This window comes from Ambystoma mexicanum, chromosome 4p (assembly GCF_040938575.1).
Source record: "Ambystoma mexicanum isolate Mex_15411 chromosome 4p, UKY_AmexF1_1, whole genome shotgun sequence".
Classification (NCBI taxonomy): domain Eukaryota; kingdom Metazoa; phylum Chordata; class Amphibia; order Caudata; family Ambystomatidae; genus Ambystoma; species Ambystoma mexicanum.
Genome location: NC_090927.1, coordinates 125,751,568 through 125,773,712, shown reverse-complemented (window position 1 = coordinate 125,773,712; position 22,145 = coordinate 125,751,568). Strand labels below are relative to the sequence as shown.

At 48.4% G+C, this 22,145-nt stretch overlaps 1 protein-coding gene across 9 annotated transcripts in view; it reads left to right on the top strand.

Annotated features, from left to right (window-relative positions):
* The window catches only part of MAPRE3 (microtubule associated protein RP/EB family member 3), a 1,726,857-nt gene that overhangs the window by 1,302,476 nt on the left and 402,236 nt on the right, over positions 1-22,145 (top strand). The window lies entirely within an intron of this gene.

The following is a 22,145-nucleotide window of genomic DNA, read 5'->3' as shown; positions in this document are numbered from 1 at the left end:
CTCACCGTTTTGGAAAACCTTGTGCTATCTTGTGGGCATAAAGAGGGCACTAACATCAGGATACCATCCCCAGTCCAACGGACAGACTGAACGTTTGAACGCAACCATGGAGCAATACCTCAGATGCTTCGCCAATACCGAACAGGACAATTGGTTTTCTCTTCTTTCTATGGCTGAATTCGCGTATAATAACGCCACCCATTCGGCCATAAAGATGTCCCCTTTCTTTTGTTTGTATGGACGACATCCTAGATCATTTCCCGCTGATCCTTGTCCGTCCTCCAACTTACCCACTATAAACTCACTTTTGGAGTCCATCCATGAAGCTCAAAGGGCGGCCATCACCAACCTAGAAGAGAGACACAATATATACAAGGACAAAGCGGAAAAACATCGCAGCCAAGTGCCAGAATGGAAAGAAGGTGATTTAGTCTGGCTGTCTATCAAATACCTACCCAGATGGACACGACCTTCGTAACTAGCCCCCATGTTTTTGGGACCATTTCCCATTGTGTCCCACATCAATCCTGTGGCTTTTAAACTCAAACTGCCCAAGACCTTGCAACGTATCCACCCAGTGGTTCACACCTCCTTGTTGAAGCCGTATGTGCCCAAATAACAGCTGCGAAGGACTGCTATCCGGATAACCTTCCACGATCCCTCTCAGAAATGTATGAGGTAGAAAGGATCATTGACTCCCGTTATCACAGAGGAAGACTGCAGTACCAAGTCATATGGAGGGGCTTTTCTCCAGTTGAAGATTCCTGGAAACCGGTCTCTAATATCTTTGCACCCAGGTATATCCGGAGGTTCCACGCCCTCTATCCGGGTAAACCCGGGGCGGCGCCCTTGGGAAGGAGACATACTGTCTTGAGGAGCGGGTCATGGAAGCTGTGGTTGAGATGGCATATCCGCCATTAAGGTGTCATCATGCTTTCCTGCAGAGTTCTAGTCGTCCGACGTCGCTCCCATAAATCCCTCCTAGCTCCGCCCACCAGTGCTTTGCAACTTTAGGCGTCCAAACGCTTTGTTCCTGTGACCTGCGAGTGCAGGGAATTCTTCTACATTTTCCCTTTTGGTTGTTCTCGGCTGACCTTTCCTTTCTGTGTATCCTAGCATTGCTGACTTTACTTTGTGAATTCTGCCGGCTGCGAGTCCCGTCTCGTGTTCCGCCCCCGCCAGCTCCCTCTCTCTTATCTTTCCTTTGTTTTCGGTGCTCTTCCTTTCTAGCCGCGAGGCGTGCCGTTCCTATCTGCACGGCACTGGCGCATTTTCTCCTTACTTTCCCTTTGGGTGTCTGGGTATTCCCTTACTGTTAGGGAGAATTCTCTGTTTAGGCTGAATGTCCTAACCTAGTGAGTCCCCCAGCAGCTTTGCTGGATTTCTGGAGTTTGTTTTTTTTCTCCTGCCAAGAGTGAGACTCTTTTACCCTCACTCTTGGGCATGATTTGAGTGTGTTTCTTTGACTCTAGATGTGTTTAATGGGCTATGGGGTCTTTTACTCCATAGGGCTTCATGTGTTTTTGTGATGTGTGTTACACAGCACCCTCCGTGCTGTAACACAGGGGTGTCATAGTGACCCCCCACCATAAACTCCATACCCTGGGACTGACTACTGTCTCCCAGGGCATGTTAAGTCACCATTGGCTTTACTAGTCCCAAATTACTAACAGAACCAGTACAAACCATCATATTGTGGACGTACTGGTAGGGGCAATTCGATTGCCCCTGGGTCTGTTGTTCGAGGGGGCACTGTCCCATCCCCTCTCGTCGAGTTTTGGCTGGTGGTAGTGGATACTACTTTTTATATTCAACCGCGAATATATGTCTATGGGATTTTCGCATTGTTCGAGGCTAATACTTTTTTTTAACATAGCCTCTAACAGAAGCCTCCAAAAGTGGTGCCACTCTGTCTGGGTACCACAGGGGATGTGGGAGGGAGTTTAGGCACCCTGGACTGAGTTACCTTGGTAACTCAAGTCGCACTCTTGTGTGATTGGCCCAAGTGGTGAGCCGGCCGGCTCACCACTTAGCATGTTTGATTGACAGCTAGGCTGAGTGAATGGGGGTGTGCTGCATAAAAGCAGGGCTTTTGGGACTGGAACTTCAGAAGTCGCCACAGGACCTGAAAATCCGACGAGGGAGAAGCTGAGCCGACCTGCTACGACGACACCACCGGTGGAGCCCTGCTGAACCGACTCACCACTTCCCAACGACAGAGGAGATCTCCCGGCTGGAGAGTCTTCTTCCCTTGACTGGTGGGCACAACCAGTTTACCCTCTTTGCTCGCATCCCAGGACGTCTCGTGGTCGAATTGCCCGTGCCAAGCACCCCGGCAACCGAATAGCCACTTACCACTGGACCGCGAATAAAAGGACTGCTCCTTTTAATTGAGAACTCTGCGGCCGGTTTCTTCCCTGGCAGTGCAACAGACTCCTGTTTTCCTCCACGACGAGATCCTCTCTTCCCCCGGACGAAGCACCGACTTGCACCTGCTGCCAGGAACAACTGCCCCCGCTGGAGCGTTCTCACCATTTTAAGGTACCGTGTCCGCCAGGCCTCCCTTTCTAAAGATTGCTACAAGGTAACAATAACTCCTTAACCTTCTGGACTGAACTGGCCGCCTTGACCATCTAACTGGTCCCTTTCTTTTTGGTCCAACTCTTTCTGAACTTTTTGCAAGACTTTTTGGCACTTTCAACCGTGTAACCTTGGACACATTTCGTCCGGAGCCTCTCAAAGTGGGTCCGGCCTTTTTGACTTTGACTTTACGGTTTTAATCTGCCTTCTTCTCCTACTGTGTTCTTGCGAAAGTGTTGGGATCTGTTTCTATCTTTGCTCTGCCTTTCTCTCCCTTTTAAACCGATTGATTAGAGTGCCAGCTTCGTTAAGCGCTCACCGCTGTCTGAAAATAAGTGTTGCTTTACTTAAGACTTGTCTAATAATCGTTGAAGGGAGTGTATATCTTTTAGTGACAGTGTTTTTGAACTGCTTGATATTGGTGCCAGTGTGTTTAACTAGATGTGTTTTTAAATAAATAATTATATCTCTTTTACACCAAGCCTGGTCAGTGTTTGCTTGTTCTACTGTGTTCTTTTGACCTATTGTGGATACTCTGTGTACTGCCTAACTCTTCTTGAGAGAAGTCTGACTGCTCAGCCACAGCTACCAGGTAAGTCTGGGTGGTACAGACTACTACCAATTGGGTTTACTGCCAACCACCTGTAGTCTTAAATCTTTTGCAGTGGTCCCAGAGGGAACTGCACAGGTTTCTGCCTAACACTTACCTTGCCCTTTTTTTCTTGCACACGTGCGCGGTCTGCTGTAGTTGCCTATTACCATTTATATCCTGTGTTGGTGGCTTAGCGTGCTCTGTGCTTGTATGTTTTTCTTTTTTGTTCATTGCAGTTTTCCTTTTCTTGATTTCCTGCTTGTATCTACATTTTCTTTCTTCTGCCCTGATATTCCTTGGATCCTCTGTATTCCTCTCTTTAGATTTCTTCCTTGTTTGCCTTCAGCTTCTTTAGTGTTATTTTCTCCAGTGGGGTTTATTGCCACTTTTCCCACACCAGCTACCTCCTACATACTACAACCTGCTGTCTTTGCCCTTTTGGAGAAACAAGGCATCCCCTAGTACTGGACTACTCTCCTGGTGCAGCCAGGCTTCCCTTTGCACTGCACTACTATTCTGCACAGCTACTTATCAGACATTCAGGACCGTCTTCATCTCTTTCCCTCTTAGAGTCGCCATCCCTCCGGAATACTGATCAGGGTCCTTTTTTGCCTTTGGGCTTTTTCCCACTCCTGGGCTGTGCTGGGAGGGGGGCCATTCTTGTTGGGGCTGTTTCTCAGTCCAGACAAGGTGGTGAGCTCCCGGAGCAGACCCTACCTCTTCAAAAAGAAGGGTACTCCAGAAGAAACTGCTGCAGATTTCTTGGATTCTGACGCATCTGCGGCTCCCCTTGCACTCATCAGACCTGCCACAGCAGCAGTTGCGAATCCAACAGGATTCCCCCCAAGAACCTGGTCTGGGACCCTTCTCATGTGGCCAGGGGAAGGCAGGCGCTCTCTGAACCCGACCCTGGGGGTGGTGCACTGCGGGAGGATCACATGGGGTGGAGCAGACCAGGTAGACTTGGAGGAACCCCTTTTTAACGTACCCCATAACCCCGCCCTTTTGATGGCCTTTTGCCATTTTAAAGAAGTATGAAAAATGCGTTCCTCTAAAAATTGACTACCTGTCCCATAATCCCCCAGGGACTGTGAAGAAGAAGAGGGCTGAAGAGACATGCTGGAGTCAAGGCTAGGCAAGCAAGCCCAATAGCTTTTGGCAAGTTCAGGCAATTAGTTCCAAGGACTTGTACCTGAAACCAATTAACCCACCTGAGGGCCATAAAAGGCTGCGGCAGGGAAGAGCAGTAGAAAGAAGCTGGAACAGGAGCTGGAAGGTCGGCAGTAGCAGAAGTAGAAGAAGCAGAGCACGAGGCTGGCAGTTCATAAGGAATTGTGACCACAGAAGGGACGCTGGAGCAGAGGAAGAGCAGATTTCATCTGCAGGCTCCGAGTTGGTCCTGTGCTCACAAACTCTGTTTAGCTGTGGCAGCATTGGAAGAGACTGGGGGAGACAGGCAGTCTTTCCAGGTGCGCTTAATTGCTGTGAATGAAGAGCTGAAGTTGTGCATCCCTCAAGGGCTGTGGCCAGAAGCAAGCCAAGGGAAGTTGGAGACTTTCCTTTAATGAGGCCAGACGGGGACACCTATGCATTAGAGGGGTGTGGATCCCAAGAGTGCCTGTAGCAGTAGTACGCTATCACTAATTCCCTTGCTCCCTTGGAACCTAGAAATAACACTGAAGGGAAGAAAAGTAAACCCTGGTTTTCACCGGACTTGCAAAAACTGAAATCATCCTCTCTTACGCTCATTCATTTATGGAAAGCCAATCAATGTCCTCAATCCCTGGCGGTCTATAAAGCGGCTGTTAAATTGTATAAATCTGAGGTTGTGGCAGCAAAGAAAAAACAATTGAGAACGTCAAGTGAAGGAACAAGAGCATATTCCTCCATTGCTCGCTAATTTCTTAATAAAGGATGCATCTCGGTGTGAAAAAATTCAAGACCCGATTCAAAACAAGCTAAACGGTATTAGGTCAGATATAGTCTCTAAAAATAAAAAAGCCCCCCAACCGTCTGTTTCGACTGACGACAAGCAAGAGTATTTTGTCAGATGCCCTTCTATTCCCCAGTTTGACTTTACCTGTATTGGGGTTGAGGATCTGGCAACGGTTGTAAAACAGCTGAAAGCTACCAGCTGTAAGGAAGACATGTGTTCTTCAATGATAATTAAATCTAGTCCCTCCCGTTCTTTTGGATGCTATTTGTAAATTTGTCAACACCTCTTTACTAGAGGGGTTTGTTCCAGCTCAAATGAAAAAAGCTTGGGTCACTCATATACTAAAAAACCCAGCCTGGACCCGGAGGTTCCACTTAATTATAGGCCCATAACTAATACGCTGTTTTTATTGAAAAATCTTGACCGCATTACATGCAATCAAATATCGAAACACCTTGATGAGTTCCCCATATTGAACCAATATCAATCAGGTTTCAGAAGGGGTTTCGGAACCGGGACTCCTTATTGGGACGAAATCGAGACTCATGGAGCAAATGGATAAAGGATCACCATTTCTCTTAATATCATTGGATTTGTCAGCCGCCTTTGATTTGGTTGACCACTCCATTCTGGTTTCCAGAAATGCAGAGGTGGCCAATCTCTCACGCCTCGCGGCTCAATGGATTAGGTCCTTTCTTGCTAATAGAGAAAGTAGGGTATTTGTGGAGGAGGCAGAAGCCGCTCCGGTTCCAGTCGACTTTGGGGTGCCGTAGGTGGGGCATATGACTCCCTATGTCTATACAACATCTTCATGGCCCCCTTCTTTGCCATTTTGGAGCAGGAGGAGGTGGAGGGGGTCATGTTCTCTAATTATGCGGATGACACCGAATGTGTCATCCCGATGACTGGTTCTCACTCCATAGACAAAGGTGAACTTAACAGGGTTTACTCTCTGATAGAGAAATTGATGGTCTGCAACAATCTTGCCCGCAATAGAGGTAAAACTGAGCTGATGATTTTGGGCACCTCATCGATGCTGGCGAAGTTGGACCCTGATTATTGCTTCTTCATGCTTGGTGATGTGAAATTATCCCCACAGGTGTAAGTACAAATATTAGGGGTAACTCTTGACCAAATTTTGAATATTAGGGCCAACGTGGGCAGTCTTGTCTTGGCAGCGGTCTACTACGTGAAGCTGCTGGCGCACCCGAGATTATTTATTTCCCAGTATTATGCCAAAACATAGCGAGAGCTATTATTTGCTCTAAAATAGATTATTGTAGCAGCACTCTGGTGGGCCTCTGTAAAATGGACATTAATAGACTGCAAGTTGTCCAGAATGGAGCCGCCCGAGTGGTCGTTGCACTCTCCCGCCGTGACCATTATTCAGCGGCAAGGCAGGCTCTGCATTGGGTGCCAGTGGAAGCACGAATTTGCTTCCGCCTTTTGGTCATTACATTTAAATGCAGATCCGGCCTTCTTCCCCTGTATTTGCAAGACCTTATTCTCAAAAAGGTCAACAGCAGATCCCTTCAGTCCAATAACCAGAATCTGCTGGTCTTGCCCAGATGTAGAACGAATAAGGTTGAAAATTGAGCCTTCTTCTCTGCAGCCCAGAGGGCGTGGAATTTGCTCCCTCCCAAGCTGCGCGGTCTGACTTCTCTGAATCTTTTCAGGAAAAAAATAAAAACATTACTGTTTTCGTAACTTGCTCTGATGCTGGTTTGCCCCTTGTCTCTCTGATTAGCTTTGTGCTCTGATATGGTTTCTCCTTCTTTTATTTTTTTGTTATCTGTCTTGTATGCGCCCTAACGCCTAAGGGTCTATGGCTGTGCTTAATAAAATAAAGTAAAGTAAAGTAGTAGAAGAGGCTGAAAAGGGAAGCTCTGTACTCCAACTGAACAGAAGAAAAAGTTACACACCCCTGGTAACGTTCTTTCGATTGGATGTTCCTCCCACGTATTCCTCATCTTTGCTAATTATCTTCCAGCTTGAGCTGCTTTGGAAAGAAATGTTCTCGACAGAGGGAACTGTGCGGTAGCGTCGATGGCCTGATGTCCCTCAAAGGCCTCCGTCTGATGGTCGACATCACCCGCAGTATATGTAGCATGTGCAGCGCCCGTTACCTTCAGTTCTTGTTTTTCCATGTTTAGAGGAATTACTAGTGCCGCCTTAGACCTTAGAATACTCTGAGATAACGTAGAGTGTAAAACAGTAAAACACATACATTCTGCAGTGGGGTAGCTTGGGAGGGGCAATGAGGAATACATGGGAGGAACATCTAATGGAAAGAAAGTTACCAGGGGTAAGTAACTTGTTCTTCGAATGAATTGTCCTCCCACGTATTCCTCATCTTTGATAGCCTCCAAAAGCAGTAAGTGTCTTGGAGGTGGGAAAAGAATGTACATCTGTCTTTAGCAGTTATCATGGGCAGAGTGCAAGACAGCTTTCCTAAAAGCTCCCTCTTGAGTAGAAGAAGTTTCCAAGGAGTCATTTTTTACAAAGGTGTGCATGGTAGACCAAGTGGCTGCCACACAAATGTCTTTAATAGGTACTCCTCTCTGAAGAGTGGAAGAACTAGCCATGCACCTGGTTGAGTGAGCTCTTGGACCCTCTAGGCGATCTTTACCAGCCAATCTATAGCATTCTTGCATAGCCAGAATAATCCATCTGGATAGAGTCTGTTTTATTATTGCTAAACCCAATTTATGACATATATATCCGATAAATAATGGGTCGTCCTGGCAAATTTTTGACATTCGCAAGATATAAAAACTGAGAGCTCTCCTAGGGTCCAGTCTGTGTAACCTCTCCACCTCCTTTCCAGGATGAAGAGGGGGGATAGAAAGTTGGAAAAACTAAGGTCTTACTTTAAGAATAACCTTAGCCTTATGGAAGACCGTTTATGGAGGTTTACAAGACAGTGCTTGCAATTCGCTCACCCTGTGGACAGAAGTGATTGCGACTAGCAAAACTTTCTCAACCTCCTGATGACATGAGGAAGGATGGGGACTGGAGGAAACACGTACAGAAGTGGAAACTCCCAGTCCACTATGAGTGCATCTCCTAGAGCTACACTTGGAGAAGAATAGCTTGCACAAACTGATCCACTTGAGGGGTTCCCCAAAGGGTGAAGATCTTTCGAAGGACTTCCTAAGCTAGTTCCCACTCGTGGGAGACTGTGCTCTGCCTGCTCAGAGCATCCGCCAACATGTTCTCCTCCCCGACTAGGTGAACTGCTGATAGGCAGATTCCTTCTTGAATTGGCCAGTACCAGAGCTGCATTGTCTATCTGCACAGTGGTAGTGACCCTACACCCTCTCTCTTGTTGAGGTAGTACATGGCCACTGTGTTGTCCGTCATTATCAGGACATTCTTTCACTGTACTGAAGGCAGAAAGGCCTTCAGCGCTAGCCTGATTGCCATCAGCTCCAAAAGGTTTAGGTGTAGTTTGGACTCCGATGGAGACCAACGACCGCTGATTGTCAGATCGTTGGCATGCTGCCCACCCTGTGAGTGAGGCGTCCGTAACTTCCGTTATCTTCGGCCATGGTTGCCAAAAAGGTTCTCCCTTCAGAATGTTTTCCTCGCAGGCCCAGCACAGAAGGTCCTGTGCGACTCTGCTCCTCAGAACCTTGAGGTCTGACATCCTGCCTGAGAATTGAGACCATTGAATCCTGAGAGCCCATTGGAGAGATCTCATTCTCAGGCGAGCCTCTGGCCCCAGGGAAATGCAGGATGCCATGAGGCCGTGCAACCTCAGAAAATCGAAGGCCGGAAGACGCTGGGCACTATTAGGTGACCATCTGCAGAATGTGATGAACCCTCACCTCGGGGGGCGAGGCTTTTCCAGAGGAGGCATCCAGGACTGCTCTAAATTGGAGTCTTTCAGATGGTATCATGTTTGACTTCTTGTTATTGAGGGCAAAGCCCAGTTTGTGGAGAACGTGGCAAGTCACACTGAGATGTTCCAGGGCCTGTTCGGGAGAACGGGCCCTAATAAGCCAATCATCCAGGTAGGGTTAGAGGTGAATCCCCTTCTCCTGAGACTCGCTGTTACCACCGCCATCAACTTGGTAAAAACCCTGAGGGCGATAGTCAGCCCAAATGGCAGATCTCGAAACTGATAAAGAGAACCTCCAACTGCGAACCTCAGGTACTTTCTGTGCTTGTGATGGATAGGCACACAAAGTAAGCATCCTGAAGGTCCAATGATACCATCCAGTCTTGGAGTTGGACGGCCTGAAGGATCTAAGAAAGGGTAACCATCTGGAACTTGTCCTTCTTGAGGAACTAGTTCAAGTTTCTTATACAGGTAGTGTGAGGAAGTAAGCACAGCTTGTGGGTGTTTAGTTATTTACCCAACCTTTGACTGCACTTGGCCATGCTAATCCCTATAGCCATTCTCACCTACTGCTTGCCCCTCCCAAAACACTTCCTCCAGGGATATCTTTGAACTGCCCCTATCAAGCAGTACTATCACACGTTAGCCTACCAGTGTATTTTTTCTATGAAGTCTGTTGAGGGTTAGTGGCTTAATTGCGTCTGTAAATATCTACTGATGTAATAAATATGCCTTAACTCAGTGTGCCTTCAGCCACTTGATTGTTATGTGTTCTATGCGCTGAAGTCCTGTTAAAACCCAACATTGAAAAAGCCAGCAGTTGGGGCTTACGGAAAGCTATTAGATGGGTAGTTGCCAATCACTGCTGTCATTAACCATTTTCTAGCTGTTGCAATCTTTTGGCCACATAGCAGTAACATTATTTATGAGGCTTGTGGAATCTGCTTAGATCACATGCTGTGCATAGTCCGACATCTAGTGGAAGCTGCAGAGTATTCCAGTTTGTTTTTCGAAACTCAAAAAGGGGCATCGAACTAGGGCGTGCCAGTAATACTATCCCTAGTGTGACGTCCACTGTACCCATGATCCCTCACGAGTGTAGGACCCTCAGATTGTTTTTTTCCGCCATACTTGTCAGAAGCATAATCGCAGAGTTCCCTGGCTTTTAGCCATTTATCTTATAATTATCAAAAAATCCCTGTTCTCCAACCCTACGTCGAAGATCGACGTTGGTACTTGAGACCGAGGAAGAACAGGCGTTGGGACTACACGACAGACTTTGGGCCTCGGAAGGCCTCTGGCCTCGGCCCGGGCCTCGGAAGACCTCTGGCCTCGGCCCTGTGCAAGTAGGGAGAGTGGGGGGTGGATATACACACACACACTCGTTTCCTACATATGCCCGCCCGCTGCCAGATATTTACATATGGAGAGTACTCCATTTAAATTCTGCCCGAAGTGCAACCGAAAGTTCCTCTGGGTAGACAAACATAATACCTGTAACCTGTGTCTTCCAAGGGACCACCCCGAGGCAAATTGTATAGCTTGTAAGCTCTTCAAAGCCAAGACACTTAAGGACTGCTCACCAAGCGTTGGGCCCACTACGCCAGGCAGCTTGAGGTCATGGACGCAGTGGGTTCCTTCAGCGATCGCAGCAACGCCGCCGTATCAGACGGCGAGGGCACAGGGGTGTCGTCAGGCACCCAAGCGCAAGCCCCCGACCTCGGAGGACTGACCGGCGTGTCAGTTATGGGGACAACACCCGGCGGCAAGAGCGCTACCCACACCTCTTCCACTAAACACACTAACCCCACTCGAGACTCGACACGTGTGTCGAGTGATCGGCATAAGAAGGCACAGGTCATGGTCGCCCTGTGACACACAGCAACCGTCCACGATTGCTAAGAGTGCCACATTACCTAAAGTCACGGAGCTATGTTCGTCAGAAGACAAATCTGACCTCTACCCCCAGGCAGCACGTTTGACAGCTATTCCGGTAGTTCGTTCGACGTCTGCTTCTGAGATTCAATGCCCCTCTTCCAAGACTCCTGAATCTCGTGATCACGCCTCCAATTCTCGACGCCAAGTGTCGAAAGATTCAGGAAAGCCCAAAGGGTCAGGAAAACATTCCTCTACACATGGGAAAGGGGAAAAACAGAAGAAACCCTCTGAACACCAGGTTCAGAAGGAGAAACACAAGCACAAATATTTAGAAAAGTCCAAGGCCCCTGACCCTATCACTAGGCCAAAAATCGTCCCTCCCACTCCTGAGGATATGGGCATGGACGAGGAACCACAGCAGGAAAGGGGTATTGCCAGTTCAAAGGAATGGAACTCGGAGGACATTGACAGAGTAATGAGGAGAATGTCCTTTTTTGTAGATTTCTATGAAAAAGACCCTAATTACTTCCAGAGCTATCAGAATACCCCTGCTACCTCTGCCCCTTTGGGTTCCAAAGACCCTCAACCTCCTACTAAGAGACTCCGTACTGAGACTCCAGTTCAGGGGCTGATTTCAGACCCTTTCAGTGTCGAACCTTACCAGCAGTATGGTGAGGATTCGGAAGTACAAATTCTGGACGACCAGACCGGGGTCGATTACTATTATGGCGATGATGAGGACCAGGAAGAGGAGGAGGAAGACGAGGCGGAGGCCTATAGTCTCGACACCCCTATTCCCAAGGACCCCCCGGTGAATGACTCACCTGTTGACAGTCAGCCTTTGCTTAATGAAGTTTTAGCCAAGGCGGCAGCCCATTTCCAAATTGACACTCAGGGTGCCCAAAAAGAGAGAGATTTTTCAGAGCAAATTCTAGGGGATAAAAGATCCATTGCCCAAACTATCCCCATTCTAAAATCTATTCAACGCAGAATCGATCCTTCTCTGGTGACCTCTAATCTTACTCGGGCAGTTAACCTACGAGTAGAAAAATTATTCAGGGCCGCTCCTTCCGACCCACTGTACATAAGGGGTCAGCTAAAACCCGACTCATTAGTGGTTAAAACCACCAGAAAGAAGCGGTAACACCACTAGCATCTTCGGAAGCTCGCCCGGACCAAGAGAGCAAGAGAATATATGCTCTAGGTAGGAAAGTGGCATCCACGTCGGCATACCAAGCACGCATTGCCAATACCACCACTCTGCTAGCAAGCCACAACTGCCACCAATGGGAACAGGTAGCTGCCCTCATTGCCTCTGCACCAGAACCTCTAAAGAGCCAGTTGGCCCAGATTGCGTTGGACGGAAGATCACTGTCCGGATGCATTCTCAAGGCTAACTTCGATGCAGCAGACAATGCAGGGAGGCTGATAGCAGAAAGCACAGTAATTAAACGACACGCTTGGCTAAGGCAGTCAGGGTTTAAACCCGAGACCCAAGCCACCCTTCTAGACATGCCGGTAGACCCATACGTCCTGTTTGGGAAAGCAGTGGAGGAAGCGTTAAAAACAGCTAAGGACGAATATGACACCTTAAAGTCCCTTGGCCAACTAACAAACCCCCACACCAGCGGGGAAATAATAATTTTCGACGCTTTCACGGCCAAAACTCCCAGAGAGGGTCAAATTACTATCAGAACCAAGGAACCTCGTAGGGCGGCAAACGGGCTACCCAAGGTTTCTCCAGAGGACAAAAGAGGGGCCGCGGTAGGGGGAGAGGCAGCCCAGGTAGAGGTGCTACGCCTACCAATAAACAGCCGTGACGTTCCACTCGGGGTCGTTTCCCATGCATCCCCAGTAGGGGGGGCGCATTTCCATCTTCACCCACGCATGGGAAAGGATCACTTCGGGAAGATGGGTGCTGTCCACAGTGTCCGCGGGATACTGTATAGAGCTACTGGAACGCCCCCGCAACCATCCTCCAAGACAGAAGATACACTCCTTGGAACACCAAAGAATCCTCCTCGAGGAGATTGTCATTCTTCTTGCAAAGGATGCAATAGAACTCGTCCCGGGCAACAAGATAAACAAGGGTATTTATTCCTTGTGCCAAAAAAAGATCTAACGATGCGCCCAGTATTAGACCTAGGCCCTGCAAACAAGTATGTCAAGCCACAAAAATTCCGCATGACTACACTCCAGGAAGTAATCCCCCTACTAAAAAGAGGAGATTACATGGCATCATTGGATATGAAAGATGCTTATTTTCATATTTCCATGTTCCCAGTGCAGAGAAGATTCTTGCGTTTAAAGGTAGACAGCCAGCACTACCAGTTCAAGGTGCTGCCCATTCAGAATAGCCTCGGCTCAAAGGGTGTTCACCAAGGTATTGGCGGTGGTGGCGGCGCACCTACATAGAGAGGCAATCCCAGTGTACCCTTACGTGGACGACTGGCTCATCACGGGGGAAACCCCCTTAATTTGCAGATCCAACATTCAAAGAACAATCAACCTCCTCTTCCAATTGGGCTTCGCAATCAACGAGAAAAAAATCAAACCTGGTGCCAAGCACCTCCAAACAGTTCCTAGGAGCTGTCCTAGACACCAAAGAGGGGTTGGCCTTTCCATCGGAGGAAAGAATTCGGAATCTGTTACTGCAAATTCCTCAATATCAGTCCGGTCGCCAGATAAGGTGCAAAGCGATGTGTTTCCTAGGCATGATGGCATCTTGCATTTACCTGGTTCCCCACGCGCGCCTGCGCATGCGACCCATGCAGGAATGGTTGGGGAAACAGTGGTCTCAGGCAAGTGGTCAGTGGGATGATCTAGTACAGTCTTCGCTGGTGGACAAGAGAGAATCTTTCAAAGGGGAAACCCTTTTACGATCCAGAAATACTTGTCAAGTTCTAAGTCTACCTCCCCCTTCTCCTCACCTGACTCTCCTGAGGTGGATTCTTGACGGCCAGGTTCAGTCTTCTGGAGTCTCCTTTCTTTTATCCTTGCACCTTTGGGTGCTCGAATCTTCTTTTCGTGCAGGTAAGGTCTAGCCCCTCCGGAGGCCACCTTGACAGAGGCAAAGACCTGTCCTAGGGGAACCCCAGGGGGCCAGCCTCCAATCTAGGGAAAAAGCACGAGGCAGAAAAAACCCTAGTACATAGATGATCTGGATGATGATTCGAAGAGATGGCACAGCTGCTCTTGTTGTGGATCCAGATAGGTGAAATTACAATCCAATGGTAAAATGGATAAACCTCGCGGAGGCGAGCAAAACACAGCATAGGACTGGGGTACAGAATCAAGTAAGAAAGGAGCTGCCGAGATGGTAGTGGACGAAAGGCAGCCGAAAAGGAATAGAGAACACGGTGCGAAGGAGAGGCACTGTGTCCAAAAGGTTGGAAGTAGAACCAACACTGCTGGCGGAATGGATAGGTAAGAGAGGAAAGGAAACGAGCGTAGTTCAGGCTCGCTACGGGAGGGCTGTAGAAGGAGTTGAATCACGGAAGGACGATACAAATAAACAGCACTCGGAGCGTTGAAAGAAACAGCAACAGATACAACGCGCCGAGCAGGGGGGCGGAGCCTGCTTTTAAAGGCATTGCGCCATGTTGGATGAGGACTAGAAAGATCCTCGGTATCGGAACTCCCAAGGCAAAGCGCCATGTTGGATGAGGACTAGAAAGATCCTCGGTTTCGGAACTCCCAAGGCAAAGCGCCATGTTGGATGAGGACTAGAAAGATCCTCGGTTTCGGAACTTCCATCGACTCCAGCATTTCCACTCCTGGTTCCTGACAGTATACCTCCTTCCTCTCGGGGAGCCCCCCGGCTTGCCCGGGTGGAGATAATGGAACTTCCTGAGAAGTCTGGGTGCGTGGATGTGGCTAACTGGTTCCCAGGTCCTTTCTTCCACTGGATAGCCCTTCCAGTGTACCAGGTATTGGAGTCTGCCCTTGCGGTATCTGGAATCCACCAGGTAAGCCACTTCGTATTCTTCCGGGATACTTCGTACCTGGGCGCGACCCTTGTGGATGGGTCTAAGGAACGGATCTTCCTTATACTCCTTAAGTAAGGATATGTGAAAAACCGGATGAACTCTCTTGAGATAGTCCGGAAGTCTGAGCCTGTAGGCTACCGGATTGATTTGTTGAAGGATAGAAAATGGCCCAAGATATCTAGGGGAAAACTTCCCAGCATGAACCCATCTAGGTAGGAATTTGGTTGACAACCAAACCAGTTGACCCACACCCCAGTTGGGATTAGATCCCCGGTTCTTATCTGCCCATCTCTTTTGAGTCTGTAGACTGGCCTGGTGTGCCTTCTTGGCAAGACCATGAATTTCCTGTATTTCCTGTAAGATACCATCCAAGGCAGGGATCCTTGTGGCTGGAGAACTAAGACCCGGTAGATGTTGAGGATGATACCCATACGTGCACAAAAAAGGGCTCATTTGGATAGAGGTATGCAGAGTGTTATTGTATGCAAACTCTGCTTGCGAGAGGAAATGGTACCACCTCTCCTGCTGTGGACTGCAGAAACACCGCAAGTATTGTTCTAGGCTGGCATTCAGCCTTTCTGTCTGCCCGTTACTCTGAGGGTGGTACCCCGAGGAAAGAGCGCGGTGGATTCCTAAAGTCTGACAAAGAGAAGTCCAAAATTTGGACGTAAACTGAGATCCCCTGTCCGATACAATAGTCCGGGGTAATCCATGCAGTCGGACAATGTCTCGAAGAAAGACCTCAGCGGTCTCAGAAGCGGATGGTATCTGCCTGAATGCAGAAAAGTGGGCCAGCTTGCTGAAGGAATCTATTGTGACCATTATTACTGTCATGTTGTTAGAAGGAGGGAGTTCGACAATGAAGTCTGTAGACACGTGTTCCCATGGTCGTGATGGTAAGGAATGCTGCTGCAAGAGACCGAGTGGTTTGCCAGTGCGGTATTTATTAGAAGCACATATAGAGCATGAAGTGACATACTGGTGCACATCCTTTCTTACCCTTGGCCACCAGAAACCTCGTTGCAGCAATTCATAGGTCTTTCGGATTCCGGGATGTCCTGTCAAAGGAGAATCATGACACCAGGAAAGAATGAGTTTCTGCAGTTCTTTAGTGGGAATGAAAAGTGCGTCTTCATGGTAGTACAACCCATCACTACGTAAGCGGACCGAAGAAGGGAGTTCTGTGCAAGCCTGATATTGAGGTATCAGGTCTTGGAGGAAGGAGACAGTAGTTGCTAAAACCTTAAGATCGGGGAAAATACGGTCATGCCCTTCGTAATTCCCTGAGCTGTCCCCTATGCTTCGTGACAATGCATCCGCCTTCTTGTTTTCAGAGCCGGGTATGTAGGTTATCACAAAATCAAATTGCAAAAAAAAATAAGCCCACCGGGCATGTCGGGCATTGGTACACTCCATTTGTTGGAGTACCCGAAGGTTACGATGGTCCGTTCTGATGACAAAACAATGGGCAGCGCCCTGTAGGAGATGACGCCATTCTTGACAGGCTAATTTGATGGCCAATAGCTCTCTTTCCAGAACAGAGTAATTGCGTTCGCTGCTGGTGAGGGTCTTAGAATAGTATGCCACTGGATGTTCACACTCATCCGCGGCCTTCTGCAATAGGATAGCACCTATCGCTCCTATCGACGCATCAGTCTCTAAGATGAAAGGTTTGGTTTGGTCTGGTTGTACCAGAACAGGAGCAGAAGAAAAACACTCCTTAAGGGTTAGCATAGCCTTCTGTTGTTCCTCTCCGAAGACAAACTTGACACCCTTCTTTAGCAGGGAGGTCAGAGGAAGCACTAGGTTGGAGAAGTTGGGAATGAACCTTCTGTAAAAATTTGCTAACCCTAAGAAGCTTTGTAGCTCCTTGACGGTATTGGGTTCTCTCCATTCCCTGATGGCTTTAACCTTACCTGGATCCATCTCTATGCCTCTTTCTGACAAAAGGAATCCTAGGTAGGATACAGAGGTGGTTTCGAATTGGCACTTCTCCGGTTTAGCTAATAGCTTGTGTTCTTGAAGACGTTGTAGTACTCTCTTAACCAGTACCCTATGCTCGGTTAATGTCCGGGAGAATACCAGGATGTCGTCCAAGTACACTACAACAGATACGAACAACATATCCGTGAATACCTTGTCCATGTATCTTTGAAAAATGGCTGGGGCATTGACAAGTCCGAATGGCATCACCCGATACTCGAAGAGTCCAAATGGGGTGCGGAACGCCGTCTTCCATTCGTCCCCTCTTCTTATCCTTAGGAGGTGGTAAGCGCCCCTTAGATCCAGTTTGGTGAAGTAAATAGCCCCCTGTACTGCCTCCAGAATATCTCTGATCAAAGGCATGGGATACCTGTCCCGAATTGTCACCTTATTCAAACCTCTATAGTCAATACAGGGACGTAATTCTGCACTATCCTTTTTTGGAATAAAGAATAAGGAGGCACCACAAGCGGATCTAGACTCCTGAATAAGCCCGTTCTGAAGATTGGAGTCTAGGTAATACCGTAGAGCCTTTCTTTCAGGGAGAGACAAGGGATACATCCGTCCAAACGGAACTGTGGCATCCGGAAGTAGGTCGATACCACAGTCCTCTGCCCTGTGAGGAGGTAACTCACGTGGTTGGATGTCTAAAAACACCTCCGAATACTCTTGGTAATGTGTTGGAACCAAAGCGATGATAGCCGGACTTAGAGCAGGACCTGCCCTTCCGCCCTGGTGAGTTAAGCTGATTGACTGGTTCATACAAGTGGACCTACAAAAGTGCGAATTAAAGCTCACTCTATTGGTCTTCCAGTTGATCTGAGGATTGTGTCGTCTTAACCAAGGGATACCAATGACCACTGGAAAGTGCGCAGCTCGGATCTGATCGAACACCAAATATTCAGAATGGTGGCTCAATTCCATCCTCAAAGGTATAGTCTCTTTAGTAATAGGTCCGGAAGATAAAGGCCTCCCATCCACACCTTCTACAGGTATGGGAGTTGTCTTTGGTCTTGAGGAAACCTGATGTTCCTTAGCCCAATTGGAGTCCATAAAGTTTCCGGCTGCTCCACAATCTAACATGGCAAGAACTTCAGTGGGACTCGAGTCAGATAGCCACAACTTGACACGGAACACCATCAGACTGTTTTCCTCGGGGTTATTCATGGGTCTTGAGCAGTTGCAAGGGTACTTAGCAATTCCCCCGAGACTTCCCTTGCGACAGCTCGAGGGTTGTAGTTTTCCTTCCGCCTAGGAGGAACTTCCGGACAGTTTCTTAGTAAATGTTTAGAGGAACCGCAGTACATACACAATCCGGCTTCTCTTCTTCGTTTGCGTTCCTCAGGGGTGAGAGGTCCTCGGGTGGCTCCTATTTGCATAGGTTCTTCAGGAGTGAGGTTTGACCTGGATGTGGGAGAAGGAGCTGGTAGACCGATAGTCTGAGGGGTGCCTCTGATTCGTCTTCTTTCTTGTCTCCGTTCTGATAGACGGAATTCGATCTGTAGAGATAGAGTCATCAGTCCTTGGCAGGACAAGGGTCGAGCTACACGAGCTAACTCATCCTTGATTTCATCGTGTAGCCCTCTTCGGAATATTGTTTGTTGAGCAGAGTCCGGCCAATCCGCCTTAGCCGCCAATCTCTGGAAGCGGGATATGTAGGTCTGGACGTCTGTGTTCCCTTGTGTGACATCTAATATAGCTTCCAGGGAAGAGTAGACTACTTCTGGTCTGTCGAACCTTTCCCTAAAGGTTTCCACAAAACGGTCATAGTCATTCAGGGAAGGATCATTTCTGGCTACCAGGGGAGTGGCCCAAGCCAGTGCGTTGCCAATGAGGTTGGCAATAATAAATCCGACTCTGGACTTGGCGGATTCATAGGTATGGGTGCGAAAGGCAAAATAAACATTGCAGGCGTCGAGGAAGTCCTTTAATCCCCCTGGGTGACCATCATACTTGCCAAAAGAAAGGGGCATAGCGGGTAGATCCCCGCGGTCGTCACGGTGTAAGACCACCTGTTGTCGGAGGGCGATATTCTCAGTTCTCAGTGCTTGGACTTCTGCAGTTAGATTCTGCATAGCTGCCACTAGTTCTTGGTATTGTTCCAAGGAGGCCATGGTTTTACACGGGCGTTGTATTCTGTCAAGTTCTAAGTCTACCTCCCCCTTCTCCTCACCTGACTCTCCTGAGGTGGATTCTTGACGGCCAGGTTCAGTCTTCTGGAGTCTCCTTTCTTTTATCCTTGCACCTTTGGGTGCTCGAATCTTCTTTTCGTGCAGGTAAGGTCTAGCCCCTCCGGAGGCCACCTTGACAGAGGCAAAGACCTGTCCTAGGGGAACCCCAGGGGGCCAGCCTCCAATCTAGGGAAAAAGCACGAGGCAGAAAAAACCCTAGTACATAGATGATCTGGATGATGATTCGAAGAGATGGCACAGCTGCTCTTGTTGTGGATCCAGATAGGTGAAATTACAATCCAATGGTAAAATGGATAAACCTCGCGGAGGCGAGCAAAACACAGCATAGGACTGGGGTACAGAATCAAGTAAGAAAGGAGCTGCCGAGATGGTAGTGGACGAAAGGCAGCCGAAAAGGAATAGAGAACACGGTGCGAAGGAGAGGCACTGTGTCCAAAAGGTTGGAAGTAGAACCAACACTGCTGGCGGAATGGATAGGTAAGAGAGGAAAGGAAACGAGCGTAGTTCAGGCTCGCTACGGGAGGGCTGTAGAAGGAGTTGAATCACGGAAGGACGATACAAATAAACAGCACTCGGAGCGTTGAAAGAAACAGCAACAGATACAACGCGCCGAGCAGGGGGGCGGAGCCTGCTTTTAAAGGCATTGCGCCATGTTGGATGAGGACTAGAAAGATCCTCGGTATCGGAACTCCCAAGGCAAAGCGCCATGTTGGATGAGGACTAGAAAGATCCTCGGTTTCGGAACTCCCAAGGCAAAGCGCCATGTTGGATGAGGACTAGAAAGATCCTCGGTTTCGGAACTTCCATCGACTCCAGCATTTCCACTCCTGGTTCCTGACAATACTGCCCGTTGTCGCAACAGACGCGTCCCTGTCAGGATGGGGAGCACACCTCCTTCACCACAAAGCTCAGGGTCTCTGGTCTCACAGTGGCTCAGAATCACATCAACCTGCTAGAACTTCTGGCAGTCTTCAGAGCGCTTCAGGCGTTCGAACCCCACCTATCCAACCTGTCAGTGCAGATCCTACTAGACAGCACGATGGCAATGTTTTGCATAAAAAAACAAGGGGGCACTCGTTCGCCAAATCTGTCCAGGCTTGCCCAGAAAATGTGGATATGGGTACTCAGACGGAACATTTACCTGTCGTCTCAACATGTTCCAGGGGATCTCAATTCACTAGCAGACGCTTTGAGCAGAGATCCCCTCCCAGAAGAGCACGAATGGCGTCTAAACGAAGAAGTCGTAGAAGATCTCTTCTCTCAGTGGGGTTTCCCCACTATAGACCTATTCGCCACAAGCGAAAACAGATAATGCCCACAATTCGCATCCAATTTCCCCCAGCCAGGCTCCAGGGGGAACGCTCTATGGATGATTTGGTCAAGGATGTTTGCCTACGCTTTTCCACCAACCCCTCTGATGAGGAAGGTGGTCAACAAGATACATAGGGAATTGATGACGCTCATCCTAGTTGCTCCTATGTGGCAGAGACCACCATGGTTCCCACACCTACACAGACTGGCAGTGTGCAACCCCATCAGACTCCCGTGCTGGTACAACCTACTCTCCCAGCACGAAGGACAAACCGTGCATCCTCAATCGAACTAGATGAACTTGGCAGCATGGCTCCTGAAGTCATAGAGTTCGGCCATCTCAATTTACCCTAGAGATGTATGGATATCTTAAGAGTCAAGAAAACCTAACACAAGGCAATGTTATTTTGATAAATGAAAAAGATTTGTTATTTGGTGCCAGAATAAACAAATCAACCCAATTGATTGCACTCCTTCCAATATTTTCACCTACATGCTCCACCTTCTGGACGCAGGGTTGGTATTTAATTCACTCAAGGTACACCTGGCGGCGCTGTCAGCCTACACCACCTCCCATAACAAGGTGTCATGGTGGAAAATGCCAGTTGTCAAAGCATTTATGGAAGGGGTGAAGAGCCGCCACCCTCCAATGTCTAACCTACCACCAGGGTGGGAACTTAATGTGGTGCTTGCTAAACACATGGGCCCCCCCTTTGGACCCATGCATAAAGCTAGTCTCAAACACCTTACTTATAAAACTGCCTTCTTAGTAGCCATTACATTCATAAGAAGGGTCAGTGAAATTCAAGCTCTGTCGGTGCAGGATCCTTTCTTTACTGTCCATAAGGATAAACTGGTTCTACTAAATCACCCTAGGTTTTCACTGAAGTTTATTTCTAAATTCCATGTTAACCAGTCCATGGAGCTACTGGCCTTTTTCAAAGAACCCAAAAGCTCTGCTGAGGTGAAACTCCACACTCTAGATGTGAGAAGAGCGGTCCTCTTCTACGTAGACAAGACCAGACCGCCAAGAAAGACAGATCAACTGTTCGTCTCCATAGCTACAGGCAGAGAAGGAGATTGCGTCTCTAAAGGTGCAATCTCTAAATGGATAGTCAAATGTATCCAGCTGTGTTACTCCCTTTCAGAAAAGACACTGGGCCTCATTACACGGACGGCGGTAAGGGTTTACCGGTACCGGTAAGGGTGCCAGTGCCAGTAAACCCTTACCGCCTTACTACGAGGTCCCTTTGTGGGACCCTACCTTAACAGCTGGTTTTACCAGCAGTTCAGGACGAGACCCGCAAAGGGACCTAGGAGGTCATTACGGTAGCGCAATTTGCGGTACCGTAATTACCGCCTTTCCCATTCCCATTGAGCCCTATGGGGGCAAAAATGGGAATGGGGAAGGGCCATGGTAAATGGGGAAATACCGCCCCCACACAACTTGGAATAGGGCGGTAATTATGCCATTCACCATGGCGGACTCGGTAAAATACTGGCGGCAACCATGGCGCTATTAGCGCCATGGTTACCGCCGTCCGTATAATGAGGCCCACTGCCTTTTACACCAAGGGCTCACTCTACAACAGGTACTGGGGCTACTCTGGCTTTCATTGCAAATGTACCCCTTGACACCTTTTGCAAAGCAGCTACATGGAGCTCTATTCACACATTTACTCAGCACTACTGCATTGACACTCATTCCAAGACAGATACTCAAGTGGGACAAGCGGTTCTAAGACATTTGTTCGCTCATGTCCCTTCTCACATTCCACCTACTTCTAACACTGCTCGCTAATCTATGTACAGCGTGTGATCTAAGCAGATTCCACAAGCC